The 27,016-nt window shown below is 41.1% G+C and overlaps 1 protein-coding gene across 2 annotated transcripts in view; it reads left to right on the plus strand.

The window, feature by feature from the left end:
- LOC117333256 (TWiK family of potassium channels protein 7-like) overlaps positions 1-27,016 on the plus strand; it is an 81,992-nt gene that overhangs the window by 22,269 nt on the left and 32,707 nt on the right. Inside the window, exon 1 of one of the 2 annotated variants that reach the window (XM_033892470.1) lies at positions 26,690-26,880. The exons of the other annotated variant lie outside the window; for it this stretch is intronic. The gene's annotated coding sequence lies outside the window, so the exon portion shown is untranslated. Of the gene's footprint in view, positions 1-26,689; positions 26,881-27,016 lie in introns of those variants that run through there. 2 annotated transcript variants of the gene reach the window in all.

The following is a 27,016-nucleotide window of genomic DNA, read 5'->3' on the forward strand; positions in this document are numbered from 1 at the left end:
GGATAAGGCAGTTTTCGATTGTGTGAAAGATATTTGCATTGAAAGTCTTTAAACGTCTATTGTGTGGTATGCCAGACATTAGTCATTAAATAAAGTACATTTTTTCATAAACGAAGTCATGATGCTTGATGGTTGTGAAAAGTTGATTGTAGGAACACTTTCTTGTTTGGTTTTGCCACTTTGATTTCAATGTGGTGTGATGTTATTATGAGCGATATTTTCCCCCATTACAGCTGATGCTGACTTAATTGCCTAGTGGCCTTGTTGGTAATATCTAATCTGTACATTTTGTATGTGTGTTTAAGTGGTATGTGGTGACAGTGCGACAGGTACCACGGCGTACAGAGACAAGGGTAAACTTACCGTATCTATTTATATTGTAGGTGCAAACTTAAATATATTTATTTTACAACACTTGAGAAATAAGATATATAAACTTATATTACACTCTTGTTTGCCCGGACGGAATCGCGTCAGGAGTCTTACTTCGAGAGGAAGCCAGCAGCGATAAAGTAGCTCTAGATGACGGACGGACAGTTTCTAGTGTAGTTCTGGTATGGAATACCTGGGTAAAAACACCACGTGGTCAGTCAGGTAACTTCATACCTTTTCACGACCCGACCCCACATAGAGTAAAGTCAAGTTTCTCACAATTCGGGAGAATTATCTAACGTAACTGTACAGTCCGACATACCGGATGTACAGTCCGAACGTCCGTATGTACATGTACAGTCCGACATACTACTGTATGTCGGACAGGTCCTTTCTGTAAAAAACTGTTTAGAAAAACAAGGACGTATCTCAAACATGGATGCCTAGAAGTAAAGGCCGTGTATAATGAATTACAATTCCGATTGAGCTTTTTTCTTATAGAATTTGTACTTTATATCAATCGAAATGGTCTTCTTTAAAATCGTAGATTATCTCACAGGAAACATTCATTCACTTAGAATTATTTTGCTTACAATTAAAGTTTATTCTCAAAACCTCAAAACCCGAGTTTGTACTTCTAGGCCGTCCTTGTCGAAGATACGTCCATGTTTCCCTAAACAATGGAGTGCCGTAATATATTTGTTCTGACGTCCGAATGACGTCACTGTGCTCTGATACATACGTCAATCATTCGAGTCATATCAACGGTTGATATTAAAAAGAATCAATTCAGATTAAAATCAATTTAATTGTAAAAATATATTTGATGTTAGTGTTTTTTGTCTAAGTGACAGAAGATCAATACTTGTGATTTAAAAGGAGTTTTTCAATATTCAGGTATCGATGTATAGACTTTACCAACCTGCCAACATCTTCCCGGTATCTTGATGTTATTAGCTACAGGGAGTCGTTTAGACATCAGGGTTCAATAAGAAGTGATGACGATAAAGGCGAAAACATAAGTATGGACTATATATATCGTGGCTATTCTAATGTATCCCTCATTGACGTCAACGAAATCCACAAGGATGGCACAATCTTTCCAGCGAATGCACATTTTAAGCTGGTATGTTTTCAAAACGAAAAACGTCATATTTACAAAAGAGCCAAGTTAACTACACCATGTCTACATAAATAACACCAAACTACAGCATAAATCAACCAGCGTTTTCGGAGTTATAAAGGTCTAAACTAACAGGACGTAACTCAAAATATGGATGGGGGCGTTCCATAATTCTCTTGTTGTAATATATTTTGAATAACAAACTGAATTCTAAAAAATTGAAATGTTAAAAATGCATAATTACCTCAAACGAAATAGTGGGTTTTAAGCATATCAAGAGCCGCATGAAAACAACCGAGGAAAGTTAGACGAGATATGTTACCGTGTTTGTAATATCGAACTAATATAACTTAAAGTTAACTCCTACTAACACAAGAACGTAATGAACTTTGCGGGATAGACCAACCGGATTTTATGAGACCTTTGAATATCAAATCATAATTCGAAATTGAATTCAGAAAAACAGAGAAAGTTGTCAAATTGTATCAAATATTACCATGAATTTCCATATGTAATTATAGCCCATCCTTCCTGTAATTCTATGTCTGTTCCAACTAATATTTACATTTGTCTGGCATTGTCACTGTATAGTCTGTTTGAGAGCTCTGGCATTGATGTACGTTTAAATGCCATCCATCACGCGCTACACCTATCAGCGTATTAATACAACACAAACCGGAACTACAATATCCAGGATAATGAAGTTTAACGACTAATTATTTTGTATTTGTTATGAAAAATATGCCATTAGCGCATTACGTTGACTACAAAATTGACTTTTTTTTATTTTTTTTTTAAATTTTCTATGTATATAGCATTTAAAAGAATAAAAAAAGTAAAAGGAATGTAAATATAAGCGTTGAACTGTTTTTGTATGGTATTTATGATCTATTTGAATGCCAGAGCTTTGCAAGCAAACAATACGCACATTATGTTGTTTGCTTGCAAAGTTCTGGCATTCAAATAGATCATATATACCATACAAAAACAGTTCAATGCTTAAATATCGGTTCTTCAGATGAGAACCGGGGTACCAACAAGCAAATTAAGTGTTGTACGAACTAGAATCGAACTCGTTGGACTTCATTCGCACATGGAAATAAGATACTTTCAAACAGGTTTTGGTAGTGGCCATCAAGCTTGATTGTATAACTCATTAACATAAATCTCCAAACACCACGTTTGTCTATCAGTGGTGGAAATATATCACAGAAATCATGATATCGGAAACAAGATTCGGAATATTAAATAAAATGTGAAATGTTCATAAATTGTAGTCATTTAACATTTGTATTATTATCTAGAAATGGAGACACCGAAAGGCACGCTTATCCTACAGCTAATGGATGCTATGATATATGTGATGAAATGCTCATACATAAAATAACATAAGTAATTTAGGCGATTACTGGTTAACTGAATAATTTGATAGCTTTTACACGATTATGAAGTCATGCCTACAGCCTCAAACCTTTGTTACTAAGCCACAGGCTGTCATGTGATTGAAAGGAATTTTATATCCCACAATTCTATATATAAATGTGTATAATAAACGGGATAATCAAGCCATTCCATTTTCATGTGAGATTGTTGAAAACCGTTCCGTAATTCAATTTCAGTTCAGCAAGTATTTCACAAACATAAAAACACAAACATTTAGCCTCATTTTAAAGTAAAACCAGTGATATGATGAACCAGAGCCTATTCGTCCGGGTTTTGTCGTGCATCGAACCGATCACTTCGATAGAAATAACAATATATATCATGCTTCATGCATCTTAAATCACATTCTATGCATTCTGCTTCGGTTCCATTTCGTTTTCAGAAGGCCAGATCCGGACCCATCTGCCAATGGCGCACCATGTCAATTTTTGATCGTGGTAATTGCTAGTTACACAGCGCTGTGTCAAATGTATATTTGGTGTCGTATATCAATATACATGTAATGCACGTGGGTGGGAATTTTGTCCGCTTGTCAGCGGAATTATGTAATTTTATACAAGTGTTATATGGAGGACATGCTGTACATTATAACTGGTATTGATATTCAGGTTTATTGCGCTTTTATGAAGTATACATTGATCGCTTTACGTCGATTGTTTCGTAATAACAGTTTCAGTCGTGGTTATGTGCCGTGTACCAATCTGAAACATTTCATCAACACCAACGCTTATATCATTTACTTATTTCGCGTCTCGAGAAAGTGAAATCTATAGGGAAATTAAACTTGGGCACCACGTCTGAAAAGTTGATGAGTCCTTGTCTTATCATAACCGAGATCCCTTACTTGCCAGATTCGCGGCCATCCACGAGTTACTATTGATGGATCACGTCACACGTGATTTACACGATCGCCATATCGGCGATAGTAAATCATGCGGGCGCTTGAACACAATATGCATGTTTCTTTACATATCCAGACCTACACCATAATCTGTCGGGTAAGGTTCCGTGTGATGGTGCTATAGGATGCCATTTAATCAACTTTAATCTTGTTTTAGCCCCAGACATATTTTGATAGCCCTCCGTTAGTCCGGTACTCGCTTACGTCTGCGCATTGACTATGGGGTTTGATGAGATAGGATGTGTTGAGGTTGCCGAGTTTCCCTGATCGACATCAGGTTTCTTATTCCTCAGATCAGCATGTTAGCATGTTTACATCACTCTTTCATTATGCCACTCCAATGATAAGACAAGACAACTTCTCCTAAAGTCACAGATGATAAATTCTCCCGTTTGTATACATCCTGTCTAGATATCAATGTACAATGACTGCTCCCCAAGTTGCGATTTTCGTTATCCAGTTGTAGGTCCGATGTTCGATATTGGTTAACGCTTACCCCGACAAACTTATCAACGACCATGAAAAGCGGAGATCTACCGTCATTCAATCCGAAAAGTCTGTTTTTGCAATACCTCTGTTGACTTGTCAAAACCGCAAATGGTTTTCATCTGTCATCTCGTAATGACTAAAAACTACAACAACTGTAGCAGGGACAATTTGAATGGTTGTTAGCATGTTCTATCTAAGAATGTCACCATGACAGTAAGCTGCAGAGCGAAGACAATTTTGATGCGTCATCTGAAGTATAATGCATTGTATGACGACAATTTGGGAAGGTCCGGATTTGGCAAATAAAACCTGACGACATTGCTCCTGTTGTCGGGTATCTGTCCAGCTACATGAAACTGATAGAAAGTATGAAATATCGACATCACCACGATGGCAATTTGTTTATTCTCGTAAACAGTACAGTGTAGCGAATAAGAATACAGACAAATGGATAACAATGATACATGGTAAAACAGGATGGACATCAGTATTGTGAATTAATTAGCTCATCTATATCAATAATAAATTTAGCCAATGAAATAAGTTCATTTTTAGTTACGTGATTGAATAATGTGTGCAATTTAAATGTATTTGGTCTTTCATGATAATGAATATATTTCCACACAGTAACTGCTTTAGCTAGGATCGGTCGACGAAAATCGCTCGGAGACGTCAGAACTTTTGAGATCTGATGTGTACATGGTAATTTGAATTAGTTGCATTATTCAGACGAAATTTTGAGGAAGGCGATTGTAAAAACGACATATCACCAACGCTTTATTCTAAACAAGGAAATGTCTACGGAAGTGTAATGCTGCCACTTACGTCAGTAATTCGAACTCTGTATCTCCACAACTCTTGCACCCTTTATAATTATCAAACGGTGATATAGATATATATATCACAGGTAGATTATTGAGAGTTGATACTTTTTACACGTACGGATTTCGAGATAGTTACTCGAAATTTTCAAATAATTTAATCTTCTGATACAAACTCGAAATTGTGAAGGAACTACCCCTATGTTGGTCGTTCACGTTATCTGTCCTCTGTCCGACACAAAAAAGTCTATAAAAAGTTATCATGAGTTCTGTCCTCTGTCCGACACACCAAAAGTCTATAAAAAGTTACGAGTTCTGTCCTCTGTCCGACACATTAAAAGTCTATAAAAAATTATGAGTTCTGTCCTTTGTCCGACACATTAAAAGTCTATAAAAAGTTATTATGAGTTCCGTCCTCTATCCGACACAAACACAAGTCTATAAAAGTTATGAGTTCTGTCCTCTGTCCGACACACCTAAAGTCTATAAAATGGTATGAGTTATGTCTTCCGTCCCACACACCGAAAGTCTACAAAATCGGTACTGGTTGTTTTACTTAACAATCAGCTTCATGAATTGGTTGTAATGTCCGGCTCACCTGTGGTCAAATAAGTGTGACCACATATGGTATCGCGCTACCATGTCCAGGTATGGTATTTCAGTGTGATGGCGCTGTAAAAGCGCCCGTGATCGGCCACATGGTTATAGGAAATTGTCCTTAAATGACCTTATTGTGTCCATTGGCCTCGGATAATACCATTACGAACCAAACTGTTCTCCGCTGACCTATATAGCCAGTAATCTGGACTTGTAACATGTGGTTGATCTTTGAAGCGATACAAATGTAGATGCATATGTAATGGATTAATCTGGTGATATATTAACACTGTCTGTTTACAATGAAATGTCAACCTTCAAAGTGACTATACTCCCTCTCTATACGTCAGATATGTATCTACAGTATACACATTGTCAGCCTTCCGGTACATAACCCCAAGTTACTTCATTGACCTCTTGAACGATTTCGAGGCTTATGACTTAATAACCCAAAACGCCAGACATTTTGTACTGGGGTGGGGTTGCTGCTGGTGGAGGTGTTAGGTCTTTGGGCGGGGTCGGGGTGGGGTTGCTGTTGGTGTTGGGTGTTGGGTCTTTGGGTGGGGCGGGGAGGGGCTGTTATCGACATTAGTTTATACAGGGACCTCATTTAGCCTCCGATACTTTGTTATGATAATGGCGTGGTCGTACCTTGGAGTATTCAACTCATCAGCAAGCGGTTCAATGTTATTTGAAGTTTGCTACACCTCAACGGAGCTCATCAGATGAGTTAAGCCTTAAGGGTTTACTTTCTAGCGTCGGTTAGACATCTGAGGTCAAAGGTCATTAACCCCGGGATATAGTAGAAAATGGTGATACTGAATGGGAAATTAGAAATGGCTCTAGGGAAATTGAGACCGTGCATTTAAACACGGAATAGAATTGTATTTAAAGTTTCTCTTTGATGTATTTTTCATCGGGAACAGTCAAAGAGTAGAAACTGGATCTGCTTAGTATGCCGGATAATACCAGGAGGGACACCTTTAGTCACGTATCTGACAGAATACGGCACCAAAGATGGACGAAGCCGGCCATGTTTATTCACCAGGTAATATGGCAAAAACATACATGGTAATCCAAACAAAGACAGAGGTCAGAGACAAAGTGAGGACTCTCAGAGGTCAGAGACAAAGTGAGGACTCTCAGAGGTCAGAGACAAAGTGAGGACACTCGGAGGTCAGAGACAAAGTGAGGACACTCGGAGGTCAGAGACAAAGTGAGGACACTCGGAGGTCAGAGACAAAGTGAGGACACTCGGAGGTCAGAGACAAAGTGAGGACACTCGGAGGTCAGAGACAAAGTGAGGACACTCGGAGGTCAGAGACAAAGTGAGAACACTCAGAGGTCAGAGACAAAGTGAGGACACTCAGAGGTCAGAGACAAGGTGAGGACACTCGGAGGTCAGAGACAAAGTGAGGACACTCGGAGGTCAGAGACAAAGTGAGGACACTCAGAGGTCAGAGACAAGGTGAGGACACTCAGAGGTCAGAGACAAAGCGAGGACACTCGGAGGTCAGAGACAAGGCGAGGACACTCGGAGGTCAGAGACAAAGTGAGGACACTCAGAGGTCAGAGACAAAGTGAGGAGGTCAGAGACAAAGTGAGGACACTCGGAGGTCAGAGACAAGTGAGGACACTCAGAGGTCAGAGACAAAGTGAGGACACTCAGAGGTCAGAGACAAAGTGAGGACACTCGGAGGTCAGAGACAAAGTGAGGACACTCAGGAGGTCAGAGACAAAGTGAGGACACTCGGAGGTCAGAGACAAAGTGAGGACACTCGGAGGTCAGAGACAAGGTGAGGACACTCGGAGGTCAGAGACAAAGTGAGGACACTCGGAGGTCAGAGACAAAGTGAGGACACTCGGAGGTCAGAGACAAAGTGAGGACACTCGGAGGTCAGAGACAAGGTGAGGACACTCGGAGGTCAGAGACAAAGTGAGGACACTCGGAGGTCAGAGACAAAGTGAGGACACTCGGAGGTCAGAGACAAGGTGAGGACACTCGGAGGTCAGAGACAAAGTGAGGACACTCGGAGGTCAGAGACAAAGTGAGGACACTCGGAGGTCAGAGACAAAGTGAGGACACTCGGAGGTCAGAGACAAAGTGAGGACACTCGGAGGTCAGAGACAAAGTGAGGACACTCGGAGGTCAGAGACAAAGTGAGGACACTCGGAGGTCAGAGACAAGGTGAGGACTTGGAGGTCAGAGACAAAGTGAGGACACTCGGAGGTCAGAGACAAAGTGAGGACACTCGGAGGTCAGAGACAAAGTGAGGACACTCGGAGGTCAGAGACAAAGTGAGGACACTCGGAGGTCAGAGACAAAGGTGAGGACACTCGGAGGTCAGAGACAAAGTGAGGACACTCGGAGGTCAGAGACAAAGTGAGGACACTCGGAGGTCAGAGACAAAGTGAGGACACTCAGAGGTCAGAGACAAAGTGAGGACACTCAGAGGTCAGAGACAAAGTGAGGACACCCAAGGACCGGTCCTTGAGCACGGACGACAATTACCTTCCGCAGAACTGTCCCCAAGGAACTTCATTAACATGGTCTTTCAATTTTCAATTTATTTATTCCAAATGCTACACAGCGTATAGGATAACACAATATTCATATAATATGTATACATATTGCAACTTGAATGACAAGATGGCGGAGGGCACAACACAGGCAATATACTTACGACACATAATAATGAATAACATAATGATTTTGAAAACTTGTAACTGATGCATAGCAATTCAGCATTTACGTATTGCATGCCTATGACGTCATGGCAGCATGACGTCATAATTTAAACATGTACTATTCAATAGAAGTAACATACTTTCTAAATATACACAAGAACACTATATGTGAAAACTGTGATCTTAATTTCCAAAACACATTTAATTTAATTACTTCCGAGGAAAGTTTTTCTTTCTGCAGTGGCATGTAACAAAAAATTACCTAATCTATTCAAAGTTTTAACACTTTTACTGGAAAATAATTCTATCAGTTTGTAAACACTTGGACGAGAATAATACTACTTTTTGATGTATGTTTTTCTTAATTCAGAATATGCGGGACAAAGAAGCACAAAAAGTACTTCGTCCTCGACGTCATTTTTGTCACAAACTGTGCAAATTCTTCGACTTCTAGGTATTTTATTGTAGCGCCCAGATTCAATATTAAGACTGCGTCCTTGCATACGGAATTGACTCAACAACTTTTTATATTTATAATCAATTGGCTTAATAAGATAAGATTGAGTATTGAATGCATCCACAATATGTTTGTATAAATAACATTTCGAAGATATATCAAACACACTACGTAATTCTTAAATAAATACATCATGAACACGCTGGACATATACTTGCATAAAATGACTTTCATTTAAAACGTATTGGCTGTTCTAAATATAACCAAAACTCAAACTACAAAGCTAATTTTAATATGATAAACCCAATTACTTTTATAATTAGGTTTTTTGTAATTCAATTCGACAAGTGCATCATAACAAGTTTTTTTTTATGTCTACACACTGACGCAGAAAGTCAGGTTACCTGGACCAGCTACCTATTTCGGTCTGTTCTTGGCTGAAGGACAATTCGGTGGACTCGGACTGGGATTGTCAACATCTCCAGGAACTCTTAAAGATAATCCCTCAAGATCGACCCTCTGTTATAAGGTTATATAATGTTAAAGTAATAATTATAAACGATCAGATATGTTTATTGCACATTTTCAAAGACACTTACATAGAATGGGGGAATATAACGCTACATTTAAGAAAATCCTAAATTGTGAGTATGGTTTCTTCCACAATATGACAGTCATGTGCTCTATTTTCTCTTTGATGTCTAGTCAATTAACATTCCGATTGGTCTTCTAATGCACGTGCTTGATCAGTGCCCGTGGAACTTTATCTATTAGTGTCTCGTGTACACGTCAGCCAGTGCAAAGGTTAAACTCTACACCACGTGGTTGCTCTACCGGTTTTGTGACGTTTGCTCTAACTCAGCGAGTCTGACTTTAGGCCTATATTTAACGAGAAACATATTTGATTGACGTGTGTTACGTTTGTTTATGTCTAGAGTGATTACGCGTGCAGTTTGCGCGCTGTATCAAACACGTACGGGTTGTGTGTAATACGAGGATAAACGTCAGACCTACGAGCTGTTGACAGGAACCACTGACAGTCTACATGGCACGCGACACATGCTTTACATGTTGAGATGTGTTTACGATACGTTTACACGTGTTCTGGCCTTGGTTACGATATAAAAGTCACAGGGGAGATAACAAGGTTAATCAAGGTCAAACTAACCACAGGATTTCTGACTGAGGTCACGAGAGTTAAAGTCGTACCACAAATAACGCAACAAAGGGTAAAAAAACCACAGCTGAATCGTTATATGTCAAAACTCAATACAGAACCTTTATATGTCAAAACTCAACACTGAACCGTTAAATACCAAACTCATTACCGAACCGTTATATATCAAAACTTAACACTGAACCGTTGAATATCAAAACTCAATACTGGCCGTTATATATCAAAACTCAACACTGAACTTTTATATATCAAAACTCAATACCGAACCGTTATATATCAAACTCAATACCGAACCGTTATATATCAAAACTCAACACTGAACCGTTAGATATCAAACTCAACACTGAACCGTTAAATATCAAACTCATTACCGAACCGTTATACATTTGTATATCAAAACTCGATACTGACTCGTTATATATCAAAACTCGATATTGACACGTTATATATCAAAACTCAATCCCGAACCGTTGAATAACAAAACTCAATATTGAACCGTTAAATATCAAAACTCAACACTGTACCGTTAAATATCAAAACTGAACACTGAACCGGTAAATATCAAACTCAACACTGAACCGTTAAATATCAAACTCAACACTGAACCGTTAAATATCAAGCTCAACACTGAACCATTAAATATCAAACTGAACACTGAACCATTAAATATCAAACTTAACACTGAACCGTTAAATATCAAACTCAACACTGAACCGTTAAATATCAAACTCAACACTGAACCATTAAATATCAAAACTCAACACTGAACCATTAAATATCAAAGTCAATACTGAACCATTAAATATCAAACTCAATACTGAATTATTAAATATCAAACTCAACACTGAACCGTTAAATATCAAGCTCAACACTGAACCATTAAATATCAAACTCAACACTGAACCATTAAATATCAAACTTAACACTGAACCGTTAAATATCAAACTCAACACTGAACCGTTAAATATCAAACTCAACACTGAACCATTAAATATCAAAACTCAACACTGAACCATTAAATATCAAAGTCAATACTGAACCATTAAATATCAAACTCAATACTGAATTATTAAATATCAAACTCAACACTGAACCATTAAATATCAAACTCAACACTGAACCGTTAAATAATAAAACTCAACACTGAACCATTAAATATCAAAACTCAACACTGAACCGTTATATATCAAACTCAACACTGAACCGTTATATATCAAAACTCAACACTGAACCATTAAATATCAAACTCAACACTGAACCATTAAATATCAAACTCAACACTGAACCATTCAATATCAAACTCAACACTGAACCATTAAATATCAAACTCAACACTGAACCGTTAGATATCAAACTCAACACTGAACCATTAAATATCAAACTCAACACTGAACCATTCAATATCAAACTCAACACTGAACCATTAAATATCAAACTCAACACTGAACCGTTATATATCAAAACTCAACACTGAACCATTAAATATCAAACTCAACACTGAACCATTAAATATCAAACTCAACACTGAACCGTTAAATATCAAACTCAACACTGAACCGTTATATATCAAACTCAACACTGAACCGTTAAATATCAAAACTCAACACTGAACCGTTAAATATCAAAACTCAATTCTGAACCATTAAATAATAAAACTCAATACTGAACCGTTAAATAATAAAACTCAACACTGAACCGTTAAATATCAAAATTCAAAGCGTGTTACATTGATATGTACCATCAACTTCAATACTTTGTACATTATGTGATATCAATATCAGACTAGACTACGTTTATGGTCTATTTTTCTTGTGTGGGTTGGAGTTGGTTTGATGTAATTTTAAACCTATGAGAATTATAAACTCGGTATTTAGTTAACTGAGGAGTTTATCCTGGTACTCTGGTTTCTCAAACTGTTAATTCTCTTGTTCGCCTCCATCCATGCCGACATGAGCGATCGCATGCTTTAAAACATTATAGCTTTATGACTGTGGAATCGCAATATATTCTGATCGTTATGATTATATTAGTAATAATGTTATTATTGATATTTTATATCAAAGATTCTATTCATATTTTTCTTTATGTGTTCTTTCTATTCAAACACATATTTTATTTCCCGAAGCAAAAATTAATGGGGTCCGGTGGTTGGGGAGCCCCGGGAACAGCTCCTAATACAATATGTGTCCTCACACAGGAGGGCTGGACTGTCAGGGTTGGGGAGCCCTGGGGTCGGCTCCTAACACAGTATGTGTCCTCACACAGGAGGGCTGGACTGCCAGGGTTGTGGAGCCCTGGGGTCGGCTCCTAACACAGTATGTGTCCTCACACAGGAGGGCTGGACTGTCAGGGTCGGGGAGCCCTGGGGTCGGCTCCTAACACAGTATGTGTCCTCACACAGGAGGGCTGGACTGTCAGGGTCGGGGAGCCCTGGGGTCGGCTCCTAACACAGTATGTGTCCTCACACAGGAGGGCTGGACTGTCAGGGTTGTGGAGCCCTGGGGTCGGCTCCTAACACAATATGTGTCCTCACACAGGATGGCTGGACTGTCAGGGTTGGGGAGCCCTGGGGTCGGCTCCTAACACAGTATGTGTCCTCACACAGGAGGGCTGGACTGTCAGGGTTGGGGAGCCCTGGGGTCGGCTCCTAACACAGTATGTGTCCTCACACAGGAGGGCTGGACTGTCAGGGTTGTGGAGCCCTGGGGTCGGCTCCTAACACAGTATGTGTCCGTCCTCACACAGGAGGGCTGGACTGTCAGGGTTGGGGAGCCCTGGGGTCGGCTCCTAACACAGTATGTGTCCTCACACAGGATGGCTGGACTGTCAGGGTTGGGGAGCCCTGGGGTCGGCTCCTAACACAATATGTGTCCTCACACAGGAGGGCTGGACTGTCAGGGTTGGGGAGCCCTGGGGTCGGCTCCTAACACAATATGTGTCCTCACACAGGAGGGCTGGACTGTCAGGGTTGGGGAGCCCTGGGGTCGGCTCCTAACACAGTATGTGTCCGTCCTCACACAGGAGGGCTGGACTGTCAGGGTTGTGGAGCCCTGGGGTCGGCTCCTAACACAGTATGTGTCCTCACACAGGAGGGCTGGACTGCCAGGGTTGTGGAGCCCTGGGGTCGGCTCCTAACACAGTATGTGTCCGTCCTCACACAGGAGGGCTGTACTGTCAGGGTTGTGGAGCCCTGGGGTCGGCTCCTAACACAGTATGTGTCCGTCCTCACACAGGAGGGCTGGACTGCCAGGGTTGTGGAGCCCTGGGGTCGGCTCCTAGTACAATAGGTGTTCTAACACAGGAGGACTGGATTGCCAGGGTCTTGAATCCCTGGGGTCAGCCCCTATCACGATATGAAAGCTGGACTGCCAGAGTTAACAGTCCCTAACATGTAATGTTCCAGTATCGCTAATGAACTCAAACTGGTCCCACTTCCAAATCTGATTCCAATTATTGTATTTCAACCTTTCATACCCAACCTTTTTATATCACATTTTCCCTTTGTCCAACCTCCTCCCCTGATGTCCAGTGTGCCTCTGACTGTACATCCAACCTCCTTCCCTGATGTCCAGTGTGCTTCTGACTGTACATCCAACCTCCTTCCCTGATGTCCAGTGTGCCCCTGACTGTACATCCAACCTCCTTCCCCGATGTCCAGTGTGCCTCTGACTGTACAGCCAACCTCCTTCCCTGATGTCCAGTGTGCTTCTGACTGTACATCCAACCTCCTTCCCTGATGTCCAGTGTGCCTCTGACTGTACATCCAACCTCCTTCCCTGATGTCCAGTGTGCCTCTGACTGTACATCCAACCTCCTCCCTGATGTCCAGTGTGCCCCTGACTGTACATCCAACCTCCTTCCCTGATGTCCAGTGTGCTTCTGACTGTATATCCAACCTCCTTCCCTGATGTCCAGTGTGCCCCTGACTGTACATCCAACCTCCTTCTCTGTTGTCCAGTGTGCCCCTGACTGTACATCCAACCTCCTTCCCTGATGTCCAGTGTGCCTCTGACTGTACATCCAACCTCCTTCCCCGATGTCCAGTGTGCTTCTGACTGTACATCCAACCTCCTCCCCTGATGTCCAGTGTGCTTCTGACTGTACATCCAACCTCCTTCCCTGATGTCCAGTGTGCCCCTGACTGTACATCCAACCTCCTCCCTGATGTCCAGTGTGCCCCTGACTGTACATCCAACCTCCTTCCCTGATGTCCAGTGTGCTTCTGACTGTACATCCAACCTCCTTCCCTGATGTCCAGTGTGCCCCTGACTGTACATCCAACCTCCTTCTCTGTTGTCCAGTGTGCCCCTGACTGTACATCCAACCTCCTTCCCCTGATGTCCAGTGTGCCTCTGACTGTACATCCAACCGCCTTCCCTGATGTCCAGTGTGCTTCTGACTGTACATCCAACCTCCTCCCCTGATGTCCAGTGTGCCCCTGACTGTACATCCAACCTCCTTCCCTGATGTCCAGTGTGCCCCTGACTGTACATCCAACCTCCTTCCCTGATGTCCAGTGTGCCCCTGACTGTACATCCAACCTCCTTCCCTGATGTCCAGTGTGCCCCTGACTGTACATCCAACCTCCTTCCCTGATGTCCAGTGTGCCTCTGACTGTACATCTAACCTCCTTCCCCGATGTCCAGTGTGCCCCTGACTGTACATCCAACCTCCTTCCCTGATGTCCAGTGTGCCCCTGACTGTACATCCAACCTCCTTCCCCGATGTCCAGTGTGCCCACTTAGCTTTTTTTACTGGCAGACTGACATAATGTTACATGTACATCATTATATTTTACATTGGTCATCTGGTATTTTGACATAGTCCCCTTTTTACAACTCCGTCGATCACAACTGCTTCGTCTGAATTTGATGGTTAAATTCAGGTGACATTTCATCTGATTTTCACCTGCCTGGTTATTCTGACCCGTTCTACTACCTACTGTAGACATGAGGAGATATATGGGTTTATGTAATAAACAATATTTCTACAAAGATAATGACAGATGTAGAACTAGCTACCATTGGATGGTCTGGTCAGAAATTGTACTAGGCTCAAAAAATATATGGTACTTTTTACCGACCTCCAAACTCTTCTGTCAAAATAATTATTCTATATTTCACTTTCTCTTGAAATAACACATAGATACATGTATTTCTCATACTTAATAACCGGCGACTAAAAATACCCTAATTGTCCTCCACTGATCCAAATGACCATCACCGATCCCATCGACCATCACAGATCCCAATGACCATCACTGACCACCACTGATCTCATTGACCTCATTGACCATGACTGATCCCAATGACCACCACTGATACCAATGACCACCACTGATCCCATTGACCATCACTGATACCAATGACCACCACTGATCCCAATGACCATCACTGACCACCACTGATACCAATGACCACCACTGATACCAATGACCACCACTGATACCAATGACCACCACTGACCACCACTGATACCAATGACCACCACTGACCACCACTGATACCAATGACCACCACTGATCCCAATGACCACCACTGATCCCAATGACCATCACTGACCACCACTGATACCAATGACCACCACTGATACCAATGACCACCACTGATACCAATGACCACCACTGATACCAATGACCACCACTGATACCAATGACCACCACTGATACCAATGACCACCACTGATACCAATGACCATCACTGATACCAATGACCACCACTGATACCAATGACCACCACTGACCACCAGCGATACCAATGACCACCACTGATCCAATGTCCATCACTGATCCAAATGACCATCACTGATCCCATTGGCCACCACTGATACCAATGACCACTAATACCAATGAACACCACTGACCACCACTAATACCAATGACCATCACTGATCCCAATGACCATCACTGATACCAATGACCACTACTGATACCAATGAACACCACTGACCACCACTAATACCAATGACCATCACTGATCCCAATGACCACTGCTGATACAAATGACCACCACTGATACCAATGACCACTACTAATACCAATGAACACCACTGACCACCACTAATACCAATGACCACCACTGATACCAATTGACCATCACTGATCCCAATGACCATCACTGATACCAATGACCACTACTGATACCAATGAACACCACTGACCACCACTAATACCAATGACCATCACTGATCCCAATGACCACTGCTGATACAAATGACCACCACTGATACCAATGACCACTACTAATACCAATGAACACCACTGACCACCACTAATACCAATGACCACCACTGATACCAATTGACCATCACTGATCTCAATGACCACCATTGGTACCAATGACCACCACTGATCCCAATGACCACTGCTGATACAAATGACCACCATTGATACCAATGACCACTACTGATACCAATGACTACCACTGATACCAATGACCATCACTGATACCAATGACCACTACTGATGCCAATGACCATCACTGATCCCAATGACCACCACTGATACCAATGACCACCACTGACCACCACTGATACCAATGACCATCACTGATCCAATGACCACTACTGATACCAATGACCACCACTGATACCAATGACCACTACTGATACCAATGACCATCACTGATCCAATGACCACCACTGATACCAATGACCACCACTGATACCAATGACCATTACTAATAACTAATGAACACCACTGACCACCACTGATCCCATTGCCCATCACTGATCCCATTGACCATCACTGATCCAATGACCACCACTGATACCAATGACCACTACTGATACCAATGACCATCACTGATCCAATGACCACTACTGATACCAATGACTACCACTGATACCAATGACCATCACTGATCCCATTGACCACTACTGATGCCAATGACCATCACTGATCCCAATGACCACCACTGATACCAATGACCACCACTGACCACCACTGATACCAATGACCATCACTGATCCAATGACCACTACTGATACCAATGACCACCACTGATACCAATGACCACTACTGATACCAATGACCACCACTGATACCAATGACCATTACTAATAACTAATGAACACCACTGACCACCACTGATCCCATTGCCCATCACTGATCCCATTGACCATCACTGATCCAATGACCACCACTGATACCAATGACCACTACTGATACCAATGACCATCACTGATCCAATGACCACTACTGATACCAATGACTACCACTGATACCAATGACCATCACTGATCCCATTGACCACTACTGATACCAATGACCACCACTGATACCAATGACCACTACTGATACCAATGACCATCACTGATCCAATGACCACTACTGATACCAATGACCACCACTGATACCAATGACCACCACTGATACCAATGACCACCACTGATACCAATGACCACCACTGATACCAATGACCACCACTGATACCAATGACCACCACTGATACCAATGACCATCACTGATACCAATGACCACCACTGATACCAATGACCACCACTGACCACCAGCGATACCAATGACCACCACTGATCCAATGTCCATCACTGATCCAAATGACCATCACTGATCCCATTGGCCACCACTGATACCAATGACCACTAATACCAATGAACACCACTGACCACCACTAATACCAATGACCATCACTGATCCCAATGACCATCACTGATACCAATGACCACTACTGATACCAATGAACACCACTGACCACCACTAATACCAATGACCATCACTGATCCCATTGACCACTGCTGATACAAATGACCACCACTGATACCAATGACCACTACTAATACCAATGAACACCACTGACCACCACTAATACCAATGACCACCACTGATACCAATTGACCATCACTGATCCCAATGACCATCACTGATACCAATGACCACTACTGATACCAATGAACACCACTGACCACCACTAATACCAATGACCATCACTGATCCCAATGACCACTGCTGATACAAATGACCACCACTGATACCAATGACCACTACTAATACCAATGAACACCACTGACCACCACTAATACCAATGACCACCACTGATACCAATTGACCATCACTGATCTCAATGACCACCATTGGTACCAATGACCACCACTGATCCCAATGACCACTGCTGATACAAATGACCACCTTTGATACCAATGACCACTACTGATACCAATGACTACCACTGATACCAATGACCATCACTGATACCAATGACCACTACTGATGCCAATGACCATCACTGATCCCAATGACCACCACTGATACCAATGACCACCACTGACCACCACTGATACCAATGACCATCACTGATCCAATGACCACTACTGATACCAATGACCACCACTGATACCAATGACCACTACTGATACCAATGACCATCACTGATCCAATGACCACCACTGATACCAATGACCACCACTGATACCAATGACCATTACTAATAACTAATGAACACCACTGACCACCACTGATCCCATTGCCCATCACTGATCCCATTGACCATCACTGATCCAATGACCACCACTGATACCAATGACCACTACTGATACCAATGACCATCACTGATCCAATGACCACTACTGATACCAATGACTACCACTGATACCAATGACCATCACTGATCCCATTGACCACTACTGATACCAATGACCACCACTGATACCAATGACCACTACTGATACCAATGACCATCACTGATCCAATGACCACTACTGATACCAATGACTACCACTGATACCAATGACCATCACTGATCCCATTGACCACTACTGATACCAATGACCACCACTGATACCAGTGACTACCACTGACCACCACTGATCCCATTGATCATCACTGATCCCATTGACGATCACTGATACCAATGACCACTACTGATACCAATGACCACCACTGATACCAATGACTACCACTGACCACCACTGATCCCATTGACCATCACTGATCCCATTGACCACTACTGATACCAATGACTACCACTGATACCAATGACCACCACTGATACCAATGACCACCACTGGTACGTATGACCACCACTGATACCAATGACCACCACTGATACCACTGACCACCACTGACCACCACTGATACCAATGACCATCACTGATCCAATGACCACTACTGATACCAATGAACACCACTGATCCAATGACCACCACTGATACCAATGACAACTACTGATACCACTGACCACCACTGACCACCACTGATCCCATTGACCACCACTGATCCCATTGACCACTACTGATACCAATGACCTCCACTGATCCCATTGACCACTAATGATACCAATGACTACCACTGATACCAATGACCACCACTGACCACCACTGATCCCAATGACCACTGCTGATACAAATGACCACCACTGATACCAATGACTACCACTGATACCAATGACCACCTCTGACCACAACTGATCCCAATGACCATCACTGATACAAATTACCATGACTGATCCCATTAACGTGATTTAATTGTTTCTTTTAACCTATCTCAGCTTTTAATACAGATGTTTCTGTGTCATTTTTAGATATTGATTGTACTATTAATGACCATTAGTTCTCTTAGAGAACCTTCCATTACCAACCCGTTAGATATCAGTGTCCTATTTACTGTTCTCTTAGAGAACCTTCCATTACCAACCCGTTAGATATCAGTGTCCTATTTACTGTTCTGTAGGAGAACCTTCCTTGACCAACCCGTTAGATATCAGTGTCCTATTTACTGTTCTGTTAGAGAACCTTCCTTGACCAACCCGTTAGATATCAGTGTCCTATTTACTGTTCTGTAGGAGAACCTTCCTTGACCAACCCGTTAGATATCAGTGTCCTATTTACTGTTCTGTAGGAGAACCTTCCTTGACCAACCCGTTAGATATCAGTGTCCTATTTACTGTTCTGTTAGAGAACCTTCCTTGACCATTTTGTTTTCAGTTGATGACTCGTATGCCCATCTCCCAAACATTGACGACGAATGTTATAATTCCGTATTTGATATTAACATCACAGATAATGATGTGACATGTTAGTCTAACTATTGTCTGTCCCAAGCCTGAAATGCCAGATATCCTCTTAGAAGCAGTCATGACTTTACCGTTCCAAATTTTAGACCTTCCAGTACAAATCCATTCACCTCGAAAAGCTTAGATAATACAAAAACATCATCGGTCATTTTCGGAAGATTAAAAAAAAATCTCTCGGGAATCTGATACACACCATTTCAGTCATTTTGGGTATGGTGAACGAAAACTAGATATCATCAATACGAAATTAAGGTACAATTTATGTCAATATTGTAGACAGCTCTACCTTGATATTTGGATCTCCCTATGGAAATGCCGATCATTTCTTTTTAAAGTCGTGATGAAAAGCCGAACATTTCTCTTTTACAGTCATATTTATGTACATCACAGGTTTGAATGGTTTCAAAATCTGAATCTGAATAACGTTAAGAAAATATCGTTACTTATATTACTATTTGGTTTTCCGGATCTGTCTATTCAATGCAATGATGGTATTTTTTTTCAAAATATGCGAAGATTTATTAAGACAAGCGCTAGGTTTTAGTACGCAATAGTTATCTATTACATTGGTGAGACTGTTAACAGGTTGTTCTTTCCTTGTATTGTTGTAATGTTACAATTATGTTACTAGACATCCAGTTATGTAACTAATCACAGTTATGTTACTAGACATCCAGTTATGTTACTAGACATCCAGTTATGTAACTAATCACAGTTATGTTACTAGACATCCAGTATTGTTACTAGTCACCAAGTTATGTAACTAGACACCCATTTATTTTACTAGACATCCAGTTATGTAACTAGACACCCAGTTATGTAACTAGACACCAAGTTATGTAACTAGACACCCAGTTATGTAACTAGACACCAAGTTATGTAAGTAGACACTCAGTTATGTAACTAGACAACCAGTTATTTTACTAGACACCCAGTTATGTAACTAGACACCAAGTTATGTAACTAGACACCAAGTTATGTAACTAGACACCCAGTTATGTAACTAGACACCAAGTTATGTAACTAGATACCCAGATACTAGTATGTTACTTGTCACCCAGTTATGTTACTACACACCCATTTATGTTACTACACAACCAGTTATTTTACTAGACACCCAGTTATGTAACTAGACACCACGTTATATTACTAGACACCCAGTTATGTAACTAGACACCCAGTTATGTAACTAGACACCCAGTTATATAACTAGACACCAAGTTATGTAACTAGACACCCAGTTATGTAACTGGACACCCAGTTATGTAACTAGACACCCGGTTATGTTACTAGACATCAAGTTATGTAACTAGACATCAAGTTATGTAACTAGACACCAAGTTATGTAACTAGACACCCAGTTATGTAACTAGACACCAAGTTATGTAACTAGACAACCAGTTATGTAACTAGACAACCAGTTATACTACTAGACACCCAGTTATGTTACTAGACACCAAGTTATGTTACTAGACACCAAGTTATGTAACTAGACACCCAGTTATGTAACTAGACACCAAGTTATGTAACTAGACAACCAGTTATGTAACTAGACAACCAGTTATGTAACTAGACACCCAGTTATGTAACTAGATACCAAGTTATGTTACTAGACACCCAGTTATTTTACTAGACACCCAGTTATGTAACTAGACACCCAGTTATTTTACTAGACACCCAGTTATGTAACTAGACACCCAGTTATGTTACTAGACACCCAGTTATGTTACTAAACACCCAGTTATGTTACTAGACATCAAGTTATGTAACTAGACACCCAGTTATGTAACTAGACACCAAGTTATGTTACTAGACACCCAGTTATTTTACTAGACACCCAGTTATGTACTAGACACCCAGTTATGTAACTAGACACCCAGTTATTTTACTAGACACCCAGTTATGTAACTAGACAACCAGTTATATTACTAGACACCGTGTTATGTTACTAGACACCCAGTTATGTTACTACACATAGTACACATGCAGTTATGTTACTAGACAACCAGTTATGTTACTAGACACCCAGTTATGTTACTAGACACCAGTTATGTTACTAGACACCCAGTTATGTAACGAGACACCGAGTTATGTTACGATAAACCCTGTTATGTTTCTATACATCCAGTTATGTAATTTATTATAAATCTGATGACGTCAAAATCAGACCTTTTTACAAGAGCAGATAACTCTGCATTTCGAAAAGACGGAATAACACATATGACGTCATCAATTCGTTACGACGCGCTATTGTTTCGGGAGTAAAACAATTGTTCTTTCGACGCTTCATTTATACAGAGAGAAAATGGCATGGGATCAAACGCTCCTGTATTGTTAGAATTTAACTCGTGGACACATTCATTATGGCATGTACACTCGTGCTAGACCGTGGAGAACATCCCATAATACAATTAATTACAACAAACTGTCTTAAACCTACAGCATCGTACACACAAGTCCGTGACAAAGTAGACGGCGCTGGATCAAAGTGTCGTTTTACTGTTACTCGAATCAGATAGACTTTCCATCCTTTAAAAAAAGTTATTTCCAATTATACATATCATGTATTACAGTCTTGACAACGGCGCCTAATTGAAATCTTCAAACGACATTTTTCTCATTGCTACTTTAATTTACTTCACTGTAGAATTATATTACTTAAAAAGACCAAATACACCATTTCCGTGAAGGCTATTCTTTCCGGATTTGACCCGTGTTACTACTACCTAGTAGTTACTGAAATAAAATCATAAAGTCTCCGCGGTTTCCGACTTCTTGTCCAACACATTGATGATACGGGATCATATTTACTGGCGACAGTATTATTTATCTGACAAATTGTATATGTTTAAATCTGGTTACCGTTTAGTTCATACATGTATACGTACATTTGCACATATCTTTTTTTCGCAGCGAAAACAAATGCTTTGTGATTTGAATACGAAGGTGTTTTGCTGGAAAATTTCAAAGTCATACGCGATCTCAAACAGGACGCACTTATCGCCGATGTGCAGAGCAACACGAGAGTCGGAATGAGTATTTTTTTGTATGTAGTTAAAATTTGCAAACAACTCAGAAACTGCTTTTATCAAGGTATCGCTCTTAAAAATGAGGGTAGATATTAATATACAGTGGATTCATTGAACCAGCAAACAAATCATGTTTTAAAAAGAAATCTTACTAGTCTTGTATCAAGAATGGTGCCAATAGTATCTTTGTGACAAATCAGGTTTTTGACCATACATTTCGTAATGTCATAGGAATTAGAAATTGTATAGCATCGAGTTAACGTTCATGAATGTCATGACTAATGGCTAAAGATTGGGAAATATCATCATTTAATGGACCATAGTGACCAGGCGGCTACTGGTGGTAGCTGTATTCATACAATGGCCGAGCATTGCAGTCGATCCCCATGTAGTCCCATATACTTGTTTTGATATAGGTATGGGAATCTTAGTCAGATGCAGGACAGAATGTAAATACGGACTTGAACAGATGAAAATTGTAGTCTGTTTATGTCAGCTGATTAAATTAATTGCTGCGTTATTGCGCAATATCAGATACTTTTATTGCCACCACAACCAATTTGTCACCACATCTAACTTATCACCACATCTAACTTGTCACCACATCTAACTTGTCACCACATCTAACTTGTCACAACACCCAACTTGTCACCACACCCTACTTGTCACCACAACTAACTTGTCACCACACCTAACTTGTCACCACATCTAAGTTGTCACCACATCTAACTTACCACCACATCAAACTTGTCACCACATCAAACTTGTCACCACATCAAACTTGTCACCACATCTAACTTACCACCACATCTAACTTACCACCACATCTAACTTGTCACCACACCCAACTTGTCACCACATCTAACTTGTCACCTCACTCAACTTGTCACCACATTCAACTTGTCACCACATCTAACTTACCACCACATCTAACTTGTCACCACACCTAACTTGTCACCACATCTAACTTGTCACCACATCTAACTTGTCACCACATCTAACTTGTCACCACACCCAACTTGTCACCACATCTAACTTGTCACCACACCGAACTTGTCACCACATCTAACTTGTCACCACACCAAACTTGTCACCACACCAAACTTGTTACCACATCTAACTTGTCACCACATCTAACTTGTCCCCACATCTAACTTGTCACCACACCCAACTTGTCACCACATCTGACTTGTCACCACATCTAACTTGTCATCACACCAAACTTGTTACCACATCTAACTTGTCACCACATCTAACTTGTTACCACATCTAACTTGTCACCACACCCAACTTGTCACCACATCTGACTTGTCATCACACCAAACTTGTCACCACACCAAACTTGTTACCACATCTAACTTGTCACCACATCTAACTTGTCACCACACCCAACTTGTCACCACATCTGACTTGTCACCACATCTAACTTGTCATCACACCAAACTTGTCACCACACCAAACTTGTTACCACATCTAACTTGTCACCACATCTAACTTGTCACCACATCTAACTTGTCCCCACATCTAACTTGTCACCACACCCAACTTGTCACCACACCCAACTTGTCACCACACCCAACTTGTCACCACATCTAACTTACCACCACACCTAACTTGTCACCACATCTAAGTTGTCACCACATCTAACTTACCACCACATCTAACTTGTCACCACACCCAACTTGTCACCACATCTAACTTGTCACCTCACTCAACTTGTCACCACATCAAACTTGTCACCACATCTAGCTAACCACCACACCAAACTTGTCCCCACATCTAACTTGTCCCCACATCTAACTTGTCACCACATCTAACTTTCCACCACACCCAACTTGTCACCACATTTAACTTACCACTACATCTAACTTGTCACCACACCCAACTTGTCACCACACCGAACTTGTCACCACATCTAACTTGTCACCACACCGAACTTGTCACCACATCTAACTTGTCACCACACCCAACTTGTCACCACACCCAACTTGTCACCACACCCAACTTGTCACCACATCTAACTTGTCACCACATCTAACTTACCACCAAGACCGAATGGACAGAGTAATAATCGGATTGTCCACGAAGCGGAAATTGTAGTTTTCTTTGGGAATGTGACAAGTCGAATTGTGTTTTATTTTATCATAAAGACGTTTGTCATCCATCAAAACATCAAAAAAAAATCTTATCTTTCTGTATTATTTCTTACGGAATCCACAACATCTAAAAAAAATCTGATCTACGAAATGATGTAACTGTATGGGAATGATATCGTATTTTATGTTTGAATTAAAAATTCTATCTGAATTTTAATGTAACGTCAGGCCATGATTGGCTCACAATTTGATACTAAACCAGTATCACGGAAAGACCCGAGTGTTCGTACTACTTTGGACCAATCATATTTCTTTGGTTATACGTCTACTGTAAGGGTTGTATAGAATGGAAATCTATTCACTAATTGGTTAACTAAATCAATTAATTGCCATACCTAAAAAGATCAAAACAAGTCACAAGACTGTACTCGGGAACTGTTTATTGCCAGGTTAGTGGAAGATTAAAAAGTAGAAGTTTTTTTTATAGAAAATCCAGCCTGAATCGACTTCGATGTTGCGAAACAAGTTATATCAACTGATATTGATCACGCTTGTTGGCCTGGATGAAAGCGCGCGATGGGTCTTACTGTGGGAGGAAACCGGAGTACCTGGGGAAAACCCACGTGGTCGGGAAGATACTCCACACCTTTTCACGTCCGAACGGGGAATCGAACCCCGGCCGCCTAGTTGAAATGCAAGTGTGTTACCACTGTGCCACCCGACCACCCTTGATGTTACTCATCCTAGTTAGTTGTTTGGACTAATCGTTAATGTTTCATTGTCAAAACTGTCGTTGTTCGGGTACACTTGAAAGAAAAATCCTGTTCCTGCGTGATGTACGAAAGACAAGCCGAAGTTTCCAGAAGGCCTAGGCTAATGTACAGAAGCGCGTATAGGGGCCGTGCGAAACCATCCTTTTAGGGGCCGTGAGAAACCATCCCTTTAGGGGCCGACAGAAACCATCCTTTAGGGGCCGACAGGGACTTGTTTTACATGTACAAATGCAATCGAATAAACTTTGAACAAGTAGTGTCCTAAATGTCATATGTATCATGAAAAGGTCAACTTGTCGACTCCAGTGTAAAAAGTTGGTACTCGCCACGAGTGTAGCAGTTTAGGATTGGAATTTATGTTCCATTCTTTCTCTCTCAGGCTACCGGGCAATATGTCTCAATAAAATCCGCCTAATGGTGGAGTGTGGCGGTCTGTATGTATATAAACATTTATCTGATGCCAAAACTCTAACGAAACAGAGGCCATCTTGCTGTCTGTTCATGTCACCCAGTTATAACTTGCCCTGGTGTAAGAGTTCAATTGATACAGATCAAGCGTGTGGGGTTTGTTAGGTACACGGTTTCACAGGCGCATTAATGATGGGAGGGGACAAAAACAACAAAATGTGGAGAAACGAAACACATAAATGGTGGAGTGGATTAGTGCAATTATGACGCAGTCCGTTTAGAATTGTTGACTGCTTTTGTACTTTTAAAGTCCTGTTGACATCCCTCTCCACTATCCCGATGATATTGATTTGGAAGAGACGTAATTATGACATTCACCATTTAAGAGACTAGGATCTAGAGTGTTGACGGATTATTGAAGACGAGTACCTCTTTCTGACAGTCTGTAGGATAATCAACCGCAGCATTTATGTACAAAGTAAGTCACTGTAGTATTTGTTCTCTCCTTGAATGCCTGTTTACTCCAAATACTGGCTTTGCGTTTCGGCACTTATTTTGCGATTAGAAAAAAAAACACATTTCACAACATACCTCAATACTCCGAGTTGGCATCT

Source organism: Pecten maximus, chromosome 8, assembly GCF_902652985.1.
Source record: "Pecten maximus chromosome 8, xPecMax1.1, whole genome shotgun sequence".
Lineage (NCBI taxonomy): Eukaryota > Metazoa > Mollusca > Bivalvia > Pectinida > Pectinidae > Pecten > Pecten maximus.